Source organism: Ochotona curzoniae, unplaced genomic scaffold (genome assembly GCF_017591425.1).
Source record: "Ochotona curzoniae isolate NIBS_2020 unplaced genomic scaffold, NIBS_Ocur_1.0 contig_3368, whole genome shotgun sequence".
NCBI classification, from domain to species: domain Eukaryota; kingdom Metazoa; phylum Chordata; class Mammalia; order Lagomorpha; family Ochotonidae; genus Ochotona; species Ochotona curzoniae.
This window is the reverse complement of record NW_024465837.1, coordinates 3,211,285-3,232,575: the sequence shown is the minus strand read 5'-3', so window position 1 is coordinate 3,232,575 and position 21,291 is coordinate 3,211,285. Positions and strand designations below refer to the sequence as shown.

General features: G+C 39.6%; 1 protein-coding gene across 3 annotated transcripts in view; it reads right to left on the bottom strand.

Annotated features, from left to right (window-relative positions):
* The window catches only part of DSE (dermatan sulfate epimerase), a 67,035-nt gene extending 46,126 nt beyond the window's left edge, over nt 1-20,909 (bottom strand). Inside the window, exon 1 of one of the 3 annotated variants that reach the window (XM_040979979.1) lies at nt 20,604-20,909. The gene's annotated coding sequence lies outside the window, so the exon portion shown is untranslated. Of the gene's footprint in view, nt 1-5,123; nt 8,241-20,590 lie in introns of those variants that run through there. The other 2 variants (XM_040979977.1, XM_040979978.1) reach the window with 2 other exon arrangements.
* Between the last annotated feature and the right edge of the window lie 382 nt (nt 20,910-21,291).

Sequence of the window (21,291 nt, the reverse complement as noted above, 5' to 3'; positions counted from 1 at the left end):
TTCCCCTTTAGTTGACCCCCAATGAATGCAAATGAAAATCTTCCCTCAACCATTGGCCCTTGAATGTGTGAGAGTTTAAGCTATAGATGCATAAGGGGAGTGGCTTGGACTACCAGGGTATGAGTAAAAGATATGTGGAGACCAAAAAAAACCCAAAATGTTTCCATCTCAAATTCTGTGCAAACAATCCCTAAATGTAAAAGCTTAAGGTTGATATTATTTTATTTTTCCTCTTTTACGCACACCACCCCCCTTTCCAGGCCTAGAGCCACTGAAATAGCCACCAAGACAAGCTGCTGCTCCAGGGCCCTTCATGTTGCAGGCCTACATCTAACATGACACAACTCACCCATGATCCCAGCCATTCTTCCACCTTGCTTCCAGTTACACAAGCTGCCTAAGCACATTTAAACAGGAAGAGCTGATCTTGAAGCACAGAGCCTCTTTAGGGTATTGTTTTGGGAATGATGCCATCTCTATCGCTTCTCGGCCTTTTGGCTAAGATCAAGTGGGAATGATGCCATCTCAATGTGCCAGCTGTTAAAGGTTCCCCAGTTAGTTCAAATTCATGCGAGAGCGTCAAAGCAGCAAAGTTGTGAATTTCAGCATGTTGATTCCTATGAGAACACCAAATGGGCCAACACAGAACCCACATAAATTCTGCAAAATGATCACTTCAAAGCTGGCATAAAAAGACAGAACCCTGACATTTGCCTCAGTACCCGCTCAGTGTCTTCAGCCCCTAATCTTTCTGACTTTGAAGTCCTTTGTTAACTTCCCAGGGTTCATTTCTCCAGTCTGACACTGCTGTGCCACACAGAAGGTGGGAACCCTGGCTTCCTACGTACATCACGGAACTTACGTACTAAATCTGGCACACAAAAGGAAGCTCAGAGACATGGGCTGCACTGAACTGAACCCTGCAGCTTAGGGTAAATCTCATCACCAAAATAAACAAGGGAAACTTGCTTTTCCTTATTTGAAGCCAAGGCGATTTTCAAATCACCTAGAAATTTTTTCTTTATTTTTTTGCTGGAACATAGATAGAAGAAAACATTCATTCTGTTACTTAGAAAAGGAAGGAAGGAGATAAATTAAACTTAATTAAAACTGAACATAAAGCTGCTTTCGGTTCATTACCTAAGAGGAGATATAATACCTATCCGTTCATTTTGAATGCCTAGAAAATTCAACACACACACACACACACACACACAAATTTCAAGTTTTTAAATTTCTCCTTTGACCCTCCACCCAAGCATTCTGCTCATTTTAGAAAGAGAAAAGCTAAATTAAATGAAAGAAGTATTATTCATGTTTCCTGCAAAGGGACCATAAATGCACTAGTTTCCTGCCAATTTTATATTCACATTTCAATGTGCATTAATTAGGAAAACTATTACCTCAAACCTGGGATTTCACCAGATATACAAATCTGGTTCAAAACATATTCAAATTTAAAAGTAACAAAAGGCGCTGGTGTTATGGCATAGCACATTAAGCTACCTCCAGCAGCGTCAGTATCCCAAATGGTACTGTTTTGTGTCCCAGCTGTTCTACTTCAAGGCCAGCTCCCTGCTCACATGCCAGGAAAGCAGTAGAAGATGGTCTAAATGCTTGAATCCCTGCACCCATGCAGGAGACCTGAAAGAAACTTCTGGGCTCTTGGCTTTGGCTTGTCCTTAACTCTGGCCTTTGCAATCATTTAGGGATCCAATCAAAAACCTCTCTCTTTCCATGTGCATTATATCTCTCCCTTCCTCTGTGTAACTCTAACTTTTAAAAAATTTTAAAAAATTAAATCAATGATAAAAAGTAGATGAATACAGCAAAAATACAGCTGAAGTAGTACCTGAGTAACTATGATTTGCGAGATGTTGACAATGATTAATGGAACAATGGGTGCTAACAGCTGACGAATTTGCCAGACAGATCAAATTCAATCTTTTTACAATGGAACAAATGGGCATGCACATCTGTGAACACACACATACACACTTTTCTTTTCTTTGTAGCTTGGAGAAATAAATCTGAGCTTTAGATGTGTGTAAATCATCTTTCAAACTACTTACTCCAAGTTCACTGAGTGTAGCATAATAGAGTACTGCCACCTCCTTGAAATCTTAAAATTGCACTTGGCCAGCTCAATATGGCAAAATCATCAGCTACACCAAACAGCCCATTAGATACACAGTTTATCCTTAATTCATTTGTCAGGATGTTTTTGAATGACAACTGATCCTTGCTCTCCTGAAATTCTACCTCCACTCTGTCTTACCCTACACAAATTAGATAGTAATATATTCCTAAATTTCTTACTTAACCAATTGATACAGCACAGTCATAGAGTAATGACCTATGTCTACAAGAAAACTCAGGTGGCAATTTGATGAGGTTTCTGTCTCTATGGCCATCATATATCTACAGCAGCTAAGTCTGGCTTTACACTTAGGACAAGTCAGCTGAATTATAACTACCTTAAGTAGATATTCAAAAACCAACATTAAGACTCAATCACTTTTATTTAATCCTGATTGTGATAATGCACTGTAGGTATTATGATTGCTGACAGAGAGAAACTCTGTTATGCCCTAAACATTATTCATGTATTTGATCATTTACTTTCATGAGGTTAACATGGCAAAATAGTATTGCTTTTCACAACAGCTAATGAATTTCAGAGGCAGAACAAGAACCTTAATCTCCTACATTCAAAGACAAGGTTCGTTCCTGTAACTATACCAATCATTCAAAGCATGCAACAACAGAGTAGGTTCCATTTTTGTCACTTTACACAAAGCAAGCACAGAAGGAACTGAACACTAAGCTAGTACATCAAGTTTCAAAAAAGACGTGGGTTTTCAAATGATCCGGGACTGTTTATAGAATGAGACACATGGTAGTACAAAAATTCTTTCAATTCCATAGCCTTTCAAAAATATAGAGGGGAGAAATCACCCTGTTAAAGTAAAGCATGTCCCAAATGAAGATTGATTAAAAACTCTCTTATAATATGAGCCAAATCTTGGGAGCACAACATAATGATTAACAGTACGGCATGTGGAGGTGGGTGAACACAAGCCTCAATCCCAGCTCTGTCATTGCTGGGTTGATTAACTGGCCTCCACTCTCAAAGCCTCTATTCTCTCATAAAATGTTGCCCACCTCATAGGGTGGCTAAACATACATGATGCACTTAGCATAGAATCTGACATGATTTAAGAGCTCAATGACTATTTGTTTTTAGTAAAAGGAAAGTAGTTTCATACATGTAAGATTATATTAACATTTCATAAATTATTTTATGTGCAAGTAATGAAATATTTATACTTTATAGGTGAGAGAGAGAGAAAGAGAGAAGAAAATCCATGAGAACCAGAGATTCTGCCTAAGGCAAGGCCATGCTGCTTATTGGAGATTGGGCTGAAATGCTAATGCAATTCTCATGACATTTCCGTCCATCATTCATGAGGAGCCCATCATTCACTGGAGAGGATAACAAGTTACTCCTGACATTGTTGAAGAATTTTGTGGGGTTTTGCTCCAAACCAAAGGATAACAGATTATTTTATATGAGCTTAATTACTTCCCCAGCTAGTAATTTCTGACCTACCAAAGGTGACTATTTCTTACTGTATTGTCCTTAAAAAGTCACAAGGACAACAAGGCTGGGAACCACAATCTCATGCTAGGAACCTGTTTCTTAGCAATGTGTCCATATTATAGAAGGGGGTCCATGAAGCCACCACTGTCAGAGATGATGAGTTAGCCTCAGTTCAGGATCTGGTCTTGGCTGCATCACTGTATTCAGTGCAGCAGCTGATCACTCCAGAAAAGGAGATTCCAGCTATTACTGACCAAATCTTCTGCACCTCCCTTAGACATAAACCCTAAGTCAGCATCTCCATCTGTGTATATGCAACTAACAAGCAGACTGGAAATAGTTTCTGGAAATTGACACAGAAAGTGGAATTACTAGATAACTTCGTGGTGAACAAGAAATGAATCAGCAAAGAGACCAGGAAGGGACTAGACTTAACTCAACCAGTCAGAATGGCTGCCAACATGGCAGCTCAAAGGAAGCTGTGTTGCTAGCATTTGTTGTAGATATCCTCAGGGTATCATGAAAGACTGATTTTTTTACATTGTCATCATATCAAGAAAAGAAGAATAAAATGTAAATCCCCTGTATCTCTTTGCCATCATTCCCATCAAACTCAGCCCAACAGCAACAGCTCCAGTTTACCCAACCAACATAATGACCAAGTAGTCAGTGACATGATCAGGATAGTTAAACTCCTCCCTGGCTAGGATGATATGCTCCAATGCTTGACAAACTCTGTCACGTCAGACAACTGGATGTCTGGACACTGCACTCTCTTCCCTAGAAAAGTGCAGACACTGCAGGAGTCAGGCCTTGCCACTATTCCTTGTTCATGCTTCCAATGAAATCCAAGTACCCTTCCTCTTTAGGTCACTGGCAAAACTTTTAGTAAACCCTTATGGAATGAAAGCATTAACAGATCCTAGCTGCAAATTTCCTGCTCTGACTTAATTTCCAAAGTGTTTGCAGACCTCTTGTTGTGGTAGATGTACCACTCTATCAGGTAGTTTAACTCATAAACTGTATGTATTCTAAAAATTATTACTTTTCTATTTGAATTTTACTGAATGCATAGTTATAAAGAACTTTTCTTCAATATAAAAACATTCTTATAGGACCTTGATAATTTTTTGTAGTCAATTAGATCTAACCTTATTCTTAAATATGTGAAATCATAACACATATGGCCTTCTTACTATATAATCATTCTCTAAAATTATACTCCCTGATGTGTATAGCCTTCAGACCTAGGCAAAACAAAAACAAAAACAAAAGGGGGGAGCAGGGAATCTTGTAAGCCAAGAATGAGTTCTTAATCAAAGTTACAACTACTGAGCCTTTATTATTTCCTTATTAAAGGATAAAATGAAAAAAAGCTCTTTAAAAAGTCATTTCCAAAAATCCACAACATAAAATGATAGCATAGAGAGTCCTCAAGAATTTACACACCACCGGGGAGTAATTACAACCCTGATCCACACAGAAAAACCACTTTGTGGATAATAATGATGTTCACTACCTTCAGACACAACATTAGAGAAACTTCAGCTTCAGTTTTTAAGTTCCGCTCTGTTTCATCAAAGACGCTCCAACCATTGGCCCTGGGAGGTTTCTATGAAAATCCCACATCGTCTCAGGATATAATCTGAAGCTTATGTTGCTTCTACACCAGCAGTGACAACTCTTCACAGGAGAATCATTCATGTAGGGTATGTTTTAAGCAGCCACAAATAGCTTCTGATACCAAGTCGGCAGACTCCATCCCTTTCACCAGAGACCGCCTGAATGAATCATTGAGTGGCAATTAAAATGAATGGGTAACTTAGGAGCCGAAGTTTGCCCTCACCGTCACTGCAAACAGAAAGCAAGGCAGAGGTGAAGGCGTAACAAAACCACCAACGAGACCCCTGAGAATTCTCTCTCGCCTACAAAAAGGCTAAAGAGAAAGTGAAATGGTCATCCCAACAAATTGTCAAATTTTTATTCTAGTATTATTTTTGCATTAACAACGTTGAGTATAATTCAAGTACATATTTTAACATACAGGCATTTATGTATGTCTTGTTTTCTCTTGCATTGCTATTCAGAATTAAAGCATTAAATCTGTATTTATGTGTGATATAAGAATTTCTGGTAAAAAACTAATTATTCTATGTACTGAGTAGCTATTAAACTCACGAATTATGCTAGGCCCGAGGATACAATGTAAACAAGAAAAAATTATCCCCTGCCCTAAATCAGTATTTAAGAAATTGGTATTTCTGAAGTTTTTCAAAATTGCAGTAGTTTTATAGCTGTGCCTGACAATAAAGACAAGGCATTTCTCCTTCAACCAAAGCAATTTGTTTATCCTACCAAACCCCCAACCCAAAATAACTACAGTCTCTTTTTTTCCCCCCAAATTTCATGAAATCATAAACAATCAAAGACTTTCTAGAAGGGTCTGAAGGATCAACTATCCCTTCCTCAGCAACAGCTTTAACCAGAAAACAGAATGTTGTAGCATTGCTGGCTTTAAAAAATAATAAGACATGGGGGGGTCAGAGGAAAATGAATAAAAATGATGAATTCAACAGCAAAATTGCAACTTTACATAGTCTTAAACAGCTCTGAAACCGAACCATGAAACTCTCATGAAAACCAAAGTAAAACGTCTCTCCCTGACTGTAGCTTCATGAATAGGACACTAATGAAATGGCTTAGATGCCAGTGTGGGGAATCCCAATGGCTTGATTCACCACTGTTCAACTTAGGACAAGCTAACTACATAAATCTATTTCTCCACTTAAGATGAAGATTTAAAATGCTACTTGTCTAAAACACCGGTTGGAGAGTAAACAAAATTAAATCTTTAAAGCACTTAGCACCTTAGGGTAAGTGTTTTCTTAAAATGTTAGTTATTATTCTCCTCCAAACATGATTAGTGGTTGTGGACAGCTGCTGAAAACAGACATCTGGGTTTGAACTTGTTGCCACTATATCCTGAACCACATTCCTGTCTCATACCAAAAGTGGACAATAGTACCTTTCTCCGAGAGTTTCTGTGACAATGACATTAGCTGAAAACTCGAAGATTAAAGGGTAATCTGGAGGAAAAAAAATGTTCGGTAAATTCCTGCAGCTTTTCTCTTCTCAACAAGAATGCCAAGTCAGTTCAACAGAGGAAATGTCACATGATCCCAGCAGGAAGCATTCACAAAACTATCTATAAGAGATGCTATTTATAAAACAGGCATGTTTATTTACAACCTTACAGTCTCTCCAACAGCCCCTAAAAATCACATATCTTAAACAACATAAAATACTCAATCTCAAGACGTCACTCCAACTATAATTTATAACTTCAAGGATACATATTCCAAATAATTGAACACTTCTAAGAAAAAAGTCTTCACATACAATTCCTTCATCAACCAAGTTTATATACATAGATAAAGCTTACCAATATGCCATACAAAAAGGCCTCAAACATTCATGGAAAATGGAATTCAGAGAAAGGTCTATTTTGGTATCCCCCAAAAGCAGAAAGCCATATACTCATATATGTGCTTACACAGTCCCAAATTTAAAGATATCAGTCCTTTCAACATAATCTAAAAAGTTACTTCTGCACTTAAATACAATGTTTAAAAATCTGATATTTAATCTAAAAGTTTTGCATTTTAACAAATGACAATGCATAATAATTTTCATTTGGCTGCATATCTCTAACTTGTGAATGACATTACAACATTTAATTCAATATCAACAACTTTCCCTCCATTGGATTCTGGAAAAATGTCTTCTTTTCTTAACATTCTATTGTAAACTTTGCACATCAACTTGATTAGATCTCTGGGTGCGCAGGTATTTTTACACACATTATATCTCACTGTATCTGCAGTGTTCACCTACACTGTGAGAAAGTTTCATCCAGTTCACCGAGAACCAGAATAGAACAAAAAAAAAAAAAGCAGAAGGGAGAATTTCTCTTTGTTTGACTGGTTGAACTGGGACATGGGTCTTCTGTCCTCTTCTTGGAACATACACCACCAGCATCTGGTTCTCAGGCCTTCAGATTCAGGCTGGAACCACATCTACAAATGACAGGTGATGGAATTTCTTTTCCTTCATACTTGCATGAACCAATTCCCATAAAGGAGCTTTTTCTAGACAGATACAGATAACAATGGTTGCTTCTCTGGAGAATCTTGGTTACTATACTAATAGAAGCCCTCAGGCCAAGGCCTTTTGCAAAGTCCTTGGAGAAAACCTCTCCCGGTGCTCATTTTCCAGAATCAAGGAACTCTCTTCCCTGACACTTTGAGGATGTAATTTTAGGGAAATCATATACTCTTGTATCTCCTAATACATATCTGGCAAACTCTTGTTAGGCTTCTTTGTCAAATAGTTCTTTCTACTATTATTAATAGTTATTGTACACAGCATCATCCTATTTAACCTCCCAAACTATCTTGTAAGGTAGTTTGGTTAAATAGATGAGGCAAGTGAGAGTTAGAATTTTTTTCAACCTCTATTCAAAATACAAGATCAATAGTCTTTCCAGTACTGTTTTCCTACATCTCAGGGGGTTTGATATTTCTGTTTTTATTCTCATTCATTCAAAAAAAAGTATATTTCCCTTATTAATTTTCTCACTGACTCATAGGTCACACAATAGCATCATTTACTTCAGGAAGATATTTGATTTTCATTTCTTCAGCAACACATCAGTCATTTAGTGACATCTCATTTAACTTCATGGCATTGCAAATTTTCCATTTTTCTCTCTGTTGTTGATTTTGTTTCAAGGCTTTTAATTTAAGGGCATGTACAGTAACTGTGTAATAGAGACTATCACATACAGATGTGAAGATACAATGCAGTGTGCATCTCTACTTCCAATTCAAAGATGGACTCCCAATGAAAATACTGAATATATCTTGACAACCGGATGCTGGATTCTCTACCCTTGTCCATGCCTACAATGTCAGGATACACTTAAATAGCACAATGATAGCTTGTGACTGATTGTGAAAGACATTGTAAGGACGTGGGAGAAATCAGTGGGCAGCAGTGGGTATTTGGAGAAGGGGAAAGGAAATCCTAAAGCCTGTGGAACTGTATCACTGAATAATAAAATAAATTTTTTAAAAAGTAACCAGCACACTTAATAACTGGTTCAGTTTGTCTTAACTCCAGGTCTGTATGATGTCAGAGCCAAGAGTCTACTCACTGTGCTTTACTGCCTCCCTTGCCCGAGGCTTTGCACAGTGCATGGTTCCACAGCCATCTGACCATGCATCTCCTATACTCGCTCTACCTCCTTCCTTACAGCTTGCTGCCAAGGTATTCATCTTACATCTAAAACTAAGTTCATCTTCCAACTTCTTCCTTTCATCCCTATATTTTCTCATACTGATTATTTGAAAATCATTTCCAGTTCCTATTTTTTTACATATTCAATTTCCTCAACAGAAGACATCCTTTTTCCCTTCCCTAAGTAGTTAATTTTTTTTGCAGTTTTTTAAACTGACATCTGAGACTTTTATCTCAGGAGTCAACATATGTTACCAGACCAACTTTCCCCTTTGTGGTCTCTTTCCTGAATCCAATCAATAACACATACACTTGTAGGCCAGTTCCTGTCCCTCTGGCTCCATATTTGCAAACTTCAAATGAGGAATCGTGACATCGTGCAAGGATGTTCAAGTAAAGCACCATAAAGTATGTGTAACATCTCTCATGTAATCTACATGGACTCATCCATTTGTGAATTTGCTAAACTGTTCTTGAAACTATGTATACTTGGGGTGAACCCTTTCATTATCTCTTGCAGGATCAGGTCCTAAAAACTCACTCTTTTATAACAGCTCAAAGAAGCATTAGCTTCAGAGGTCAAAGCCTATCATGGTTCATGTTAAAGGATGAGCTCAGCAAGCCCAAGTTGCTCCAAACCCTAGACATTCCCAAGACAGACTGATCTTCAGAACTGCTCTTTGAACAACAATCTTGGAGTCTTGGAGTATTCTTCTTGATAGCTATTTTTTATGCCTGGAGACCTGGTTCTAGTGGTACCTATCTGATCAGCTAATAATGGAACTTACAATGAACACTTATCCTGGCTCTAGGGAGATAAGCGTTTAAGTTAAGGCAGGTAGTCAGATGTTGTGGGCCTTCATGACTGAACTCCAATAGAAGCTGGCCACTCCATACACACACCACCACATGATGTCAGGAGTGACACTCCACATAGAGAAGACAGCTAGAAACTCAAGCTGGGTTATTCCACAATTCAGCCCCATGTTCTGCTTCTGATGCAGCTCTCTGCTAATGTGCCTAGGAAAGCAGTGGAACATGACCCAAGTACTCCTGGCTTCTGCCTTTTGGCTTGGCCAAACCCTAGCTATTGTAGTTATCTGTGGAGTGAACCAGTGGATGGAAGACCTCTCTGTCTCTCTCTTCTCTCTCTGAAACTTTGCCTCTCAAATAAATGAATACACAAATCTTTTTTTTAAAGGATCCTGAATGTCTTGTGACAACAACAATCCATTAGAATGAAAATGTATGTCACTCTCCATCAAAACGTTTTTTTATTAAACCTCTGGGGGTTTTTTTGTTTGTTTGTTTATCAATTTATGTGACAGTAAGACAGTGTTACACTCACTAGTTCACTTCCCAAAGCCTACAACAACCAAGGCTAGGTCAGGAAAAAGTCAGGAGCAGGAAATTCAGTCTGTATCTCCCGTGCGAGAAGCAGGGATGCAGCGACTTAGCTCATCATCTGCTGCCTGCCAGGGTATACATTAGCAGAAAGCTGTAATCAGGAGCAAAGCTGGGGCTTGAACCAGGAACACTATGATAAGACATAGGCACTAAAACATGCAGTTTAATCCCGAGGCTAAGCACTTGTTCCAGTGCTTGCTATTTTCCTCTGATTTATACACAGGAAAAAGATTCTGCTAAAAAAAAAAAAATTCCTATGAAGCAAAGGACAGAATAAAAAATACTAGATGCCCACATGATTTAAAACCTCAGAAATTGTTCAAAAAAATACAGAAATGGTCAGCAAAACTTAAAGGAAGCTCATGGGAGAGTAATTTACTGGCGTTAAATCTATAATTGCACTTATCTGACTAAAATGTAAATTGTATACACTGGGTGAATACAACAAAGTAATTTTAACATTACACATGAAGCTCTTTTTCATTTCTTATATTCAAGCAATCCTCAAAGTTTTTCAGTATTCATGTACTCACTGGTGGCAGAACTTACTTTCTTTTACTACCCTTTAAATGCTCAAATATTCTTAAATATATTTTTGATTTTCATTTCTGCCTTATGGATCACCATTTTTCAGCATCAAAATTCCTAGGTACTTTCCAAACTTCTTCCTATGAATCATAATAAAACTTAGAATACCACAGACCTGGTTTGTAAAGTAATGCTACACAGATATAATTACTCCAAAAATTCAAGAATTGCCTTTTTAGACCTCCCATCTCAGTTACTGGCAACCAATTCCTCCAGTAATTTGGGTACAAATTCCTCTTCTTTCCCCACTTCCCATCTTTCTCCCTTTGCAAACCATATGCAAATTCTATTGTTTCTACCCCCAAATACATCCAGAATCAGACAGTTTCACCGCCACAATTATACCCTAAGCCAGGCTATGTCTTGCCTCTACTAGCTTTCAGCCTAGTTCATCCATATTCACTCTTACTCTCAATGGTCAATCCCAACATAAAAGTCAAAGGAACCTTTTGCAATCATAGTTCAGATAATTTCACTATTCTTTTTTAAACTCTCCAACAGCTTCCCATCTCAATCAAAGCACTGAAAATAGCTCTCAAGGCAGTGCCAGCACAGCTCCAGCTGTCATAGCCGTTTGGGGATTAGATGGAAGACCTCTTTGTCTCTTCTCTCTCTCTATGAAAATCTATCTTTCAAATAAAAATAAGTAAATCTTTCAAAAGGTAAAGTCACTTTCTCATTGACAGGTGGTCAGCAACAGCCATTTGATTTATATTAGATCCTTACATAGCCCATTCACCACCATCCCCCAACTCCCTTCCAGGTGTTCTTTTATTGTTCATGGCACCTAGAACCTTCCAAAATATTACACAGTTTACTTGGTTGCTTGGTTGTTTTGTGTTCCTGGCTTCTCAAAGTCAGTTTCAGGAGAGTCTTTGCTACCTGTTGGTTCCTCATTTCCAAGAACTACTTAACATTTAATAAAAAATCAAAAAGTATCTGATGATATTTCAAGATGTAAGCCTTTAAGTAATCAAAGATAAAAATATATATAACTACACAGCTACATAACTACAAAAGCAGCAGCAGTACAAATTCTGTATACCAAGACAAGCTATTTGGAAATAAAAACATACCTACAATGCTTGAATCTTCAGGGTTACAAAGGGAAATGATGAGCTTATTGAGACCTCTAGTCATAGTGCCTTCCCAAGCTTCCCTGAGGTACAAGACTCTCCATAGTCCATCCTGGGCTGCCAGGTGGCTTGCTTTACACCCAAGGCTCACACATTGTTACTAACAGGCCAAGGACACCTCTATCTGCAGTACAAAGATGGTTTTCTCAAGTCTTCTCAGGATCCTTTTCTAAATGCCACCTCCAAATGTTCAGCCCTTCTATATGTAATTAGATATCTCACCATTCTGCCTTGAAACCACATAGGACTCCCTTTCCACTGGATGATGGTTTAGTGCTAAGACTTTTATTAATCTTGTTCTAATGTAAAACTTAAAGTGATTTCCTTTATGTTTCCAGTTCTAACCATATTTCCAAGGATTATTATTATTTAATGATTCAAATATAATGGATTTATTGATGTTAGCATTTGCAAATTTAGATACATAAAAACATATTGCTAGCTTTCCTCTCATTTAGAAATTTTATTTTTAATATTGCTTACATACTTGCACACCCATGTAGGTTTCTGATTAGGGTGGGAAAGTTTGAGGTATGGAGGATGATGTGTGGGTCAAATGTTTCTTTTTTTTTCTCCTGTGTCTGCAGGAGGGGAAAGAGAGGGGCATTCCTTGCTTTTAACTACTTTGGGCCCCAAAGATGGGAGACAGTCATTTGATGATGACTTAGAAACCCTAGCATGGAAAAGAGAGTTCTGAGGGTATTCGGAGTGGTTTTGATAATTCTGAGAAGTCATCAGCTTAATTGCTCCAGGGTTGAGAAAATCTTTCCAAGGTCTGCTGGCTGACAAAGTCCTTATCAGTTCATCCCCAGATCCAGAACATGTTGCATTGCTTGGCCAGGAAAATTGGCCAATCTATTCCACTTTTTATCTTCCAATGAGGCCACTGGCATTCCCTGCTGGCCTTGATTTGGCTGAGGATTCCCCGCCCTGTTACTCTCCAAGATCTCTTCCTTCCTGAAATCCTAAGACATGCATTTGTCTCTGTTCAGCATTTAACTGTCCTCGTGACATTTCATGCTCAGTTTTCACCAGACTATAGCTCCTCAGGGCTAAATAACCTGACTCATTTATTTTGCAGTCCTCCCCTGTTCTCTCCACCCCTAACACAGTTTACTCGGCTTTGACAACTAATTTCTGGACCCAGCTTGTTGGCTCAGTAGCTAAATCCTCACCTGGCAAGCACTAAGATCCTATATGGCCACCAGTTCACATTCTGATGCTCCAGTTTCCATTCAGCTCCCTGAGCAGTTGAGGACAACTCAAAGCCTTGGGTCCCAATACTCACATGACACCCAGAAGAAGCTCCTGGCTCCTGTCTTCGGTTTGGCTCAGCTCCAGCCATTTCAGCCACTTGTAGAGTGAACCAGAGGACAGAAGATCTTTCTATATCTGTCTCATTCTCTCTGTAAATCTGCCTTTCCAATAAAAATAATACTTAAAAATATAAACAATACATTTCTTCATGTATGATACCCAGTTTACAGCACTGTGTTATGGCAATCCTAGCAAATGAATACAGTTCTTCATCATTTTTAAAGTAGACTTTGTAATTGTTATCAAATATTCACAAGTAAGTGAGTTTTTAGGAAGACAAAAATAAACTAAGTACTTCCCATAGAATATTAATTCATGTATTGCTTATCTGAGAAATATTTGCTAAACAATGAGATCCTTTCTGTATTTCTTTAAAAAAAAAAAAAGAATATGTTATTTGCCAAACAGGCAGAAAGACAGAGAAAGCTCCCATTGGTTGAATCATTCCTTAAATGCCCAGAAGCCAGAACTGAAGGAGGTTCTCCGTGTGGGTGGAAGATGCAACTCCTTGGGCCATCTCCTGCTGCTTTCCATGCTTGCCAATAATAGAAACTGGAACTAGAAGCAGAGACGGGTATCAAACTCGCACCCTGACATAAGATGTGGGGTCCCATTTTAGGAAAAATGCTCGATCCCCTTTCAACAGTTCTGTAACTGAAGTATAACATTCTTTCATTTGACTCTGCGGGTCCAAAACTGTTTTGGGTTTTTTTTTCTTTTTTTCTTTTATTATATTTTTGACAATCTTTGCATAATTGATTAGGGTAATAAAACTGTTATAAAAAGGTACACTTCAAAGCACTCACTCTCTGACATAGATTCTCTTTTTTGATTTACCTTTCCTAAAACTTGGAATCACTGAACCAATTTTAGCAGTTTATCAGAAAGAAAAACAAGGTGTACAAACACAAAGCAGGATTTGGGATTTGGGAATCTAACCACCCTAACATTTGGATTTGGGAATCTAACCACCCTAACATTTCTGTTCCATTCAACTTTTTTAGGTCAATTTGGTAACATAAAAACTGCCAAATACCTTCCCCCAAGAAAAAGGTATTAGAAGCATTCTAACAATCTAAAGTTTGCAAGATGAAGTTTAATGAATCTAGGGAAATTGAACTTTCAAAGATCCCAGAGTAGACACTCAAATATTTGTTAATTTTCACTTTATACAGAACAACCTTATGTAAGTCACACTAAGTCTAAATTTTTTCCTGTGAAAATGACAGGACCATAACAAAACAACTGGATTATAGAACGAAAATGACCAGAATAATGCTTGTTTCTTTAAGGGGAAAAAAAAAAGGTTTTCTAATTTCACATTAGTGTTGAAAAAGAGAGAAAAAGCAACAGATCACTGCTTATTTTGCTACCTTTTTGCCTAATTTGAATCAACAGGCTCTAACATAAAAAAGATTTAAGGTAAAAAATAAGAGGGGGCGCCAGCATGATAGCCTAGTGACTGAATCCTTGCCTTGCATGCATTGGTTCATTTTCCATCTGTTGCACGTCCCATCCAGCTCCCTGCTTGCAGCCTGGGAAAGCAATAAAGGATGGGACCCTGTACCCACATGGGAGCTTCAGGAAAAAGCTTCTGGCTTAGGATCAGCACAGCTCCAGCTACAGCAACCACTTGGGGAGTGAACCCACAGACAGAAGCTCTCTCTCTCTGCCTTTATTTTTGTACATCTGCCTTTCCAATAAAAATAAATAAATCTTTTAAAAAAAAAGAATAAAAAGGAAAAGCAGTAGAACAACCTCACAGCTAATGGGAACCACAGACATAGTACACAAGATGATGCTGCAGGCTTTCAGTACCTCCATGAATTCGTTTCCTATGAGAAGGGAAACTGAAAAACATTTCAAAATTACTTTGAAGCTTCAGGCTGTAAAACTACTTTGAAACACTTAATCCCATCTCTCCGTGATACTGACTTTCGTACTCTAAATTTTTCTGCGTTAAATCTGTTTTTTAAATCATTAAAACCGAAGTATTGCCTCACTTACTATTGCCCTAAACTCGTGGAATCAATTCTCTTGAAGATTATCTTCCTAAACAAAATGGAACAAAGTTCACATTCAGTTTCTAAACCTACCACCATCATTGTCATTTTTGCTTATCATTATTGCCAACCATACAAGAAGCTTACTGAGTACATGAGAGCTGTTTCCAGGTTCTTTCTGATTTGGGCAACCTAACCACATGACTGATGGACACCCCATACATACACTAATGTGATTACTCAGATATTTTTCCTCCTTCTGCCAATCTGATTGTACCACAGAAAATGGGGCAAAGAAAGGTAAAGACCTAAAAGTCCAAATGAAATACCACAATGTGATTACAAGATTATTTTTTACAGACTTTCTAAAATAATAAAGCATGTGGATACAACAGATCTATGGTAGAACAGATATCACAATGTTTAATTATTTAATTATGGCAATCGCATATTATATCACATGACAAATATACATTAGTCATATCGCCATGTTATGCATACTGAATATACATAATTTTAGTCATTGAATGTTTATAAGAACATTCAAAACTATGGAGAAAAATTGAGAGATATAAAATTCAGCCTGAACTTGTAGAGTTATAGTAACTGTGACCTGTGTACTGTGATCAACAGTTAACCCATCAGTGACTACTTTGTAATAAAAATGTTAGGTAGAGATGCTAAAACAACTTATATTTAAAACACTGCAATGGATCATTTCTTCCATATATGTGTAATTAAGTAATTCTTGATTTCCAGGATCTTCAAAATCACATGAGTAGAAGCCAGAAATTGAAATCCCAGAGGACAAATTCTTAGCATCTCTTTAAGACTATCATTTAAACCTTTCTAAATAGAAAAAAAGCTCAAAAGTGTCCTTCAGAAATCATAAAAGCATTCAGAAAAACTTCCCTGTCTTTAGTATAAATCCCTCTTGATGCTTGCTTTAAGTAGATTCCCTTTCTTTTTATTCAGAGAAGATGGAAAACAGCTGTTCAACATTCCCTTTCAGGCTGCTTTTCCCTTCTTGCCAGGTCCACCCCAGCTTGGGAGAACTGTAAACACTGCAGGTGATTCCAAAATCCAACTGAATCCTGCCTGATTATCCATGGGCCTGTGAGCCCCACCCTATTCATACCTCCCAGAATGGTATCATTAAACTGCAGATGCCCCAACAGAAGGTTTTTTCCCTCCAGAATTTGTGAATTCCTAGAAATTCATTGCCTATAGCCTGCCCTCAGCTATTTATAAACACCAGAAATTGCTCAGCCTCAAGAAAAGCTCACAGTCAGCACTGCCTAGAAGGTAGACTGTGGTTCCTGGGGCTGAAGTTACCACTTCTGTTTTGCTCTACATGACAGGATATGGAGTGGCCCAGGGCATGACGTATTTTCAACTAGTGGTTTTTTATCATGATGATAAAAGCAACTTAAAAACACAAGGACAGGGGCCAGTGTTATGGTGTAGCACATTAATGCCTGCAATGCTTCTGCACTTCTGGTCCAGCTCCCTGCCAACGGACTAGGGAAAGCAGCAGAAGATGGCCCAAGTGTTTGGGACCTGGCACCCAGCTGGGAGACCAAGATGAAGCTCCAGGCTCCTAGCTCCCGCCTGGATCAGCCCTGGCCATTGTGCCCATCTGGGAAGTAAACCAGAGGAAGAAAGAGCTCTCTCTCACCCTCTCTGGAATCCTGATTTTCAAGTAAATAATGAAATTTTTAAAAAACCAAAGTCTTTTCAATACTTCAGTCTAAAAGAGTACTCTATAAACAAGATGTCCATTTCCAGTCACGTATTTGTTTAAATAAGTAATTTATATTGGACATAATATAATCATGACATAATCTGCAGATAATTACTTTTTTCCAACAATGTTTACACAAGCAACACGAATATTGCTACATTCTACTTCAGAAATTTCTGACAAATGTCCTCAGTTTTCTTGCATTAGCCATTTGCCAGCAACAGTAAGGTCAGTATTTGTGTATTTCAACAATAAAAATATTATAGACCCATAAGCTTGGTGAGTCCATTTCCTTTACAAATTCCTTTTAAGAGTTATGAAATGCTGACTCAACCTTGTTGTGGTATAACTTCTGTACATATCAAATGTCTACTGCTTAGTGGCTAAGAGCGTTATACATGAGAAAAATGCAAACGTCAGGACTAATTAACAGACACAACTTTGCCACTCAACGGTATCTGTGTTTACACTGAATATCTCAAATGCAAAGATTTAGAGGACAGCTTTTTAAACTGACTGTGGACCTAGTCAATTTCTACTAAAAGAACATAAGCACACACTAGGATTTTGTATCATAATTTGGATATCTGTAATACTAACTGGAAAGAACAAAGGCACTGCTAGTTCTATTCATTTTACTCAAAAAGGTGGGGATTTGTGACATGCAGACACATACATTCAGTTGCAAATCCATTCTGATCCTATGGAGGACAAAGCAGAGAAACACAAATAACGCACAATGGATATGCCATATGGGCATAACAAAAATCTACCTGCATACATATCTCTGTTTGAACAACACTCCATGTACTTCATGATTTTCATTATTCTAAAACATAAATTGCCAAAGTAAATCATGCTAACTACCAGGATTTGTGTTTACAGATTCAAAATGTTTTTGGAAAATGGAATAAAAAGACATACATGCTTCTTTCACTGTAATTCACTTAAAGAGCTTCAGAAACTTTGTCAAATAAAAAATAAGAATTTTTGAATCAAAATAAACTTTATTTCATTTTTTCCAAACAAGTATCTTCATATGACTAATGAAGCAAATTCAGAATTAGTTACCAATATATCTGGTGACAACACTAAGATCCTGTTTATACAATGTTCAAAGAAAAGGAAAACAAATTCAGACAAAAAAAATTGATAACCTTATCTGCATGTTAAGCTTAATTTTGCTATTCTGAATTAAGGACCGAACAACTTTTCCATTTAAGAAATAAACAGATGGCCTCAACAAGCAGTCCCTTTCTTTGTGATTTCTAACAGGCTCTCTGAACATTTTTTTTCCCTGCAGCTTTCCACTCTTCTACTCATCTGAAAGAGCTGGAATTCACAACCTCAACAGGCTGGAGCCTGCCTAAGCACAGCAAGGGTACATAAAGCAGTCAGGTGAGAGACCCAAAGCCAGCCCGGGAGAGCTGAGGAGGCACCCTGGGGCTCTGCAGGAATTAGACCTGGCCCCACAACGGAATTCTCAAGGCAAAGATGCAGAGCGGTGGAAGAGGAAGGGGCTGCAAAAAGCAGGCCAGTGAATAGCAAGTGACAGAAGTCTGGGAAGCAGTAAGCATTCTAGGGAGCTGACAAAATCATGGAGAGGGGAATAGTAAAGGAATAGTAAGTAGATGCTCAGGAAAATTCCAGAGTCTTTACTAATAGGAATTTGGTGTCACAAAGGAAAAAGAATCCAATGTGAAACTTAAAATAATTTCATGCATATCTTTTGTTTCACTGCTTCATGATTTATTTGAAAGGCAGAGTTATAAAGAGGGAGACAGAGAAGGAGATCTTAACATCCATTGATTTACTCCCCAAACGGCCACAAAGGTCAGGGCTGTGCCAAGCTGAAGCCAGGAGCCTGGAGCTTCCTCCATGTCTCCCAAGTGGGTACAGGTGCCCAAGTAGCTGGGCCATCCTCCCTTGCTTTCCTAAGCTCAGCAACAGGGAGCTGGGTCAGAATTGGGGCATCCAGGACTCAAACCAGCACTCCAACAGCCTCTACCAAGCAGTGCCAGGATCAAAACCCAGGAGCTCCATCACTGCCAAGGCCCATACCATACCTGTTCAAATTTCCTTCTTCATCAAAGTACAGTTCCTTTTTGCTTTTGGTTTTTTAAGAATTCCCTTTTCTATAGGGATCTTACTACAATTTTCTTGAATGCCAAGAGGTATTCTTGTAGGCCACTGTTTTTATTTAACTAAAACTTGATGAAACTGATACTTAACGTCATACCTAAATCAACAAAAAATAACTCCACAGTGCAATCTCAGGAGCCTCATGTTTGTGCAAATTTTCAAGAGTTAAGCTGGAAGTAAACAGCATGGCCCTGCACTTTTTGCTAAACCCACACAGAAGGATCACTAGATGACAGAGCATCAAATGCAGTCTTCCCGACATTTTTGCGAAGAAATTTTACCTACACTCCTGACAGAATAGCTTACATCCGTAGAGCAACCTTAAAACAAAAAAAAGCAATGCATGAAACTGATAATCCTATACTTTATTTCTTCCTTGCAAAAGGATTTTGTAATCCCATTTACCAGCAGAGTTTGAAGAGTTTATAAAGCATGAGATATGAATATTTCATTTAATCGAAGAAAGTTATTAAGGACTCATTCAAAATATTAAGAGGAATCTCTGAAAGGGTAAAATTCTACAATGTGAGAAATACCGAAAAACGAGCGGGAAGATGTATTCTCAAGTTAAATGCAACATTAACCGTACCATGGCTAGTAAAAAGTAATAATAATTCAAGAACTTTTTTTGCAAGAAGATTCCCTAGAAACTAAACATGTGATTTCCTGATATTAAGAATTTCAGGTAAATAAGTTTTTCGAATGCTTTTAAGCCATGGACTCTGATTCAATCTTAACGCCAACTGGCCTCAGGCAGCTTGAATGAGAAATGAAAAAGTTCTCAGGTGACACACTTCGTTCCGATTGCAACCACGACAGAGCTTCAGCCCATGTGGCATCGCTTACAAGGCTTCCCAGTCTATGAGTCAAGACCCTCGCGCAACTCGTCCCAACTCAGCTGCCCGAGGGTTCACCCAGAGCGAAGGAATCCAGCCGTCGGGGAGGGAAGGAGGAAAACCTAAATCCCCCTGGCCGTAGGAGAAATTGCACAAGGGCCAAGCAGACTACGCGTACCGTAAGCGATCTCTGGGCTCTTCCCGTGCGCCAGGCTCCGCAGCGGCGTCTCACTGCCGGGAAGGAACTAAAAGCCGTCCCGGAGGCTGCTCCACCACCAGGAAAACCCACGATTCGAGCTTCACGCTTCAGGCGCCCTCCCCGCGCCCAGCCTAACCAGGCCGGGGCGCCCATCCCGCGGCTCTCGGCGTCCTGACGAAGACGTGGCTCTCCGCGTTCCGCCCGCGCCAGGCTAGCCTCCCAGGCGACCTGCCCGGCGTCCCAGGCGACGCGCCCAAGACCCGGGACCAAAGTTGCGCCGCGCGCCCCTGGCCACCTCACGTGCCCCTTGACTTACCTCTCCCAGCCGCGGCTCCGTCCTCTCAGGCGTCGCCTCCCAAAACTCGGCCCAGACTCTAGAGGTCGGTCCCGGCCCCGCTCACTCCCGGGCGTCAGGGCCCCAGGCACCCTCGGAACAGAGAGAGCCCTCAGCGCGCCCGCCGCACCATGGGTGCCAGTGGGCGCTGCGCCCCGAGACGCGCCGCTGCAGCTTCGGGCTGCGCTCCTGCGGGCCCAGCCGGCGCGAGCGGGTGGGGTGTGGGCTCCAGGGGCGGAGGGCGGGACTCGGCGGGCGCTGGGGCTCGGCCGCAGGGAGGCGGAAACCGCAACGTCACTGAGCCCGGGGAGGAGGAAACGGGGACCCCCTTCTCAGGCCGAGCCCCGACCTCCTCCCTGGGCCGCTTTTTACACCACCCTTCTCTCTAGGGTCTCCCCACTCTCCACTGCCACTTGGTCGGGACCCCCCCCCCCCTCGCACCCCTGCTCTGCCAGGCCCTTTTGGTTCTAATTTGCTCAGGCTTCTCCGAATCCATCCGCTTGGAGCTCCGCTCTGAATCACAACCAAAAGAAGAGATAACTTTTGGAGGCCCACGGGGAGGAGCGATGCTTCCCTTACGGCGCTGAAATTGGAAAACTAGAAGGATCACACAGGATGTGCCCATTCCCCCTCCATCCTTGGCAAAATAGTTACTCCCCCTTTCCTTCAGCCCCGGGTTTTAC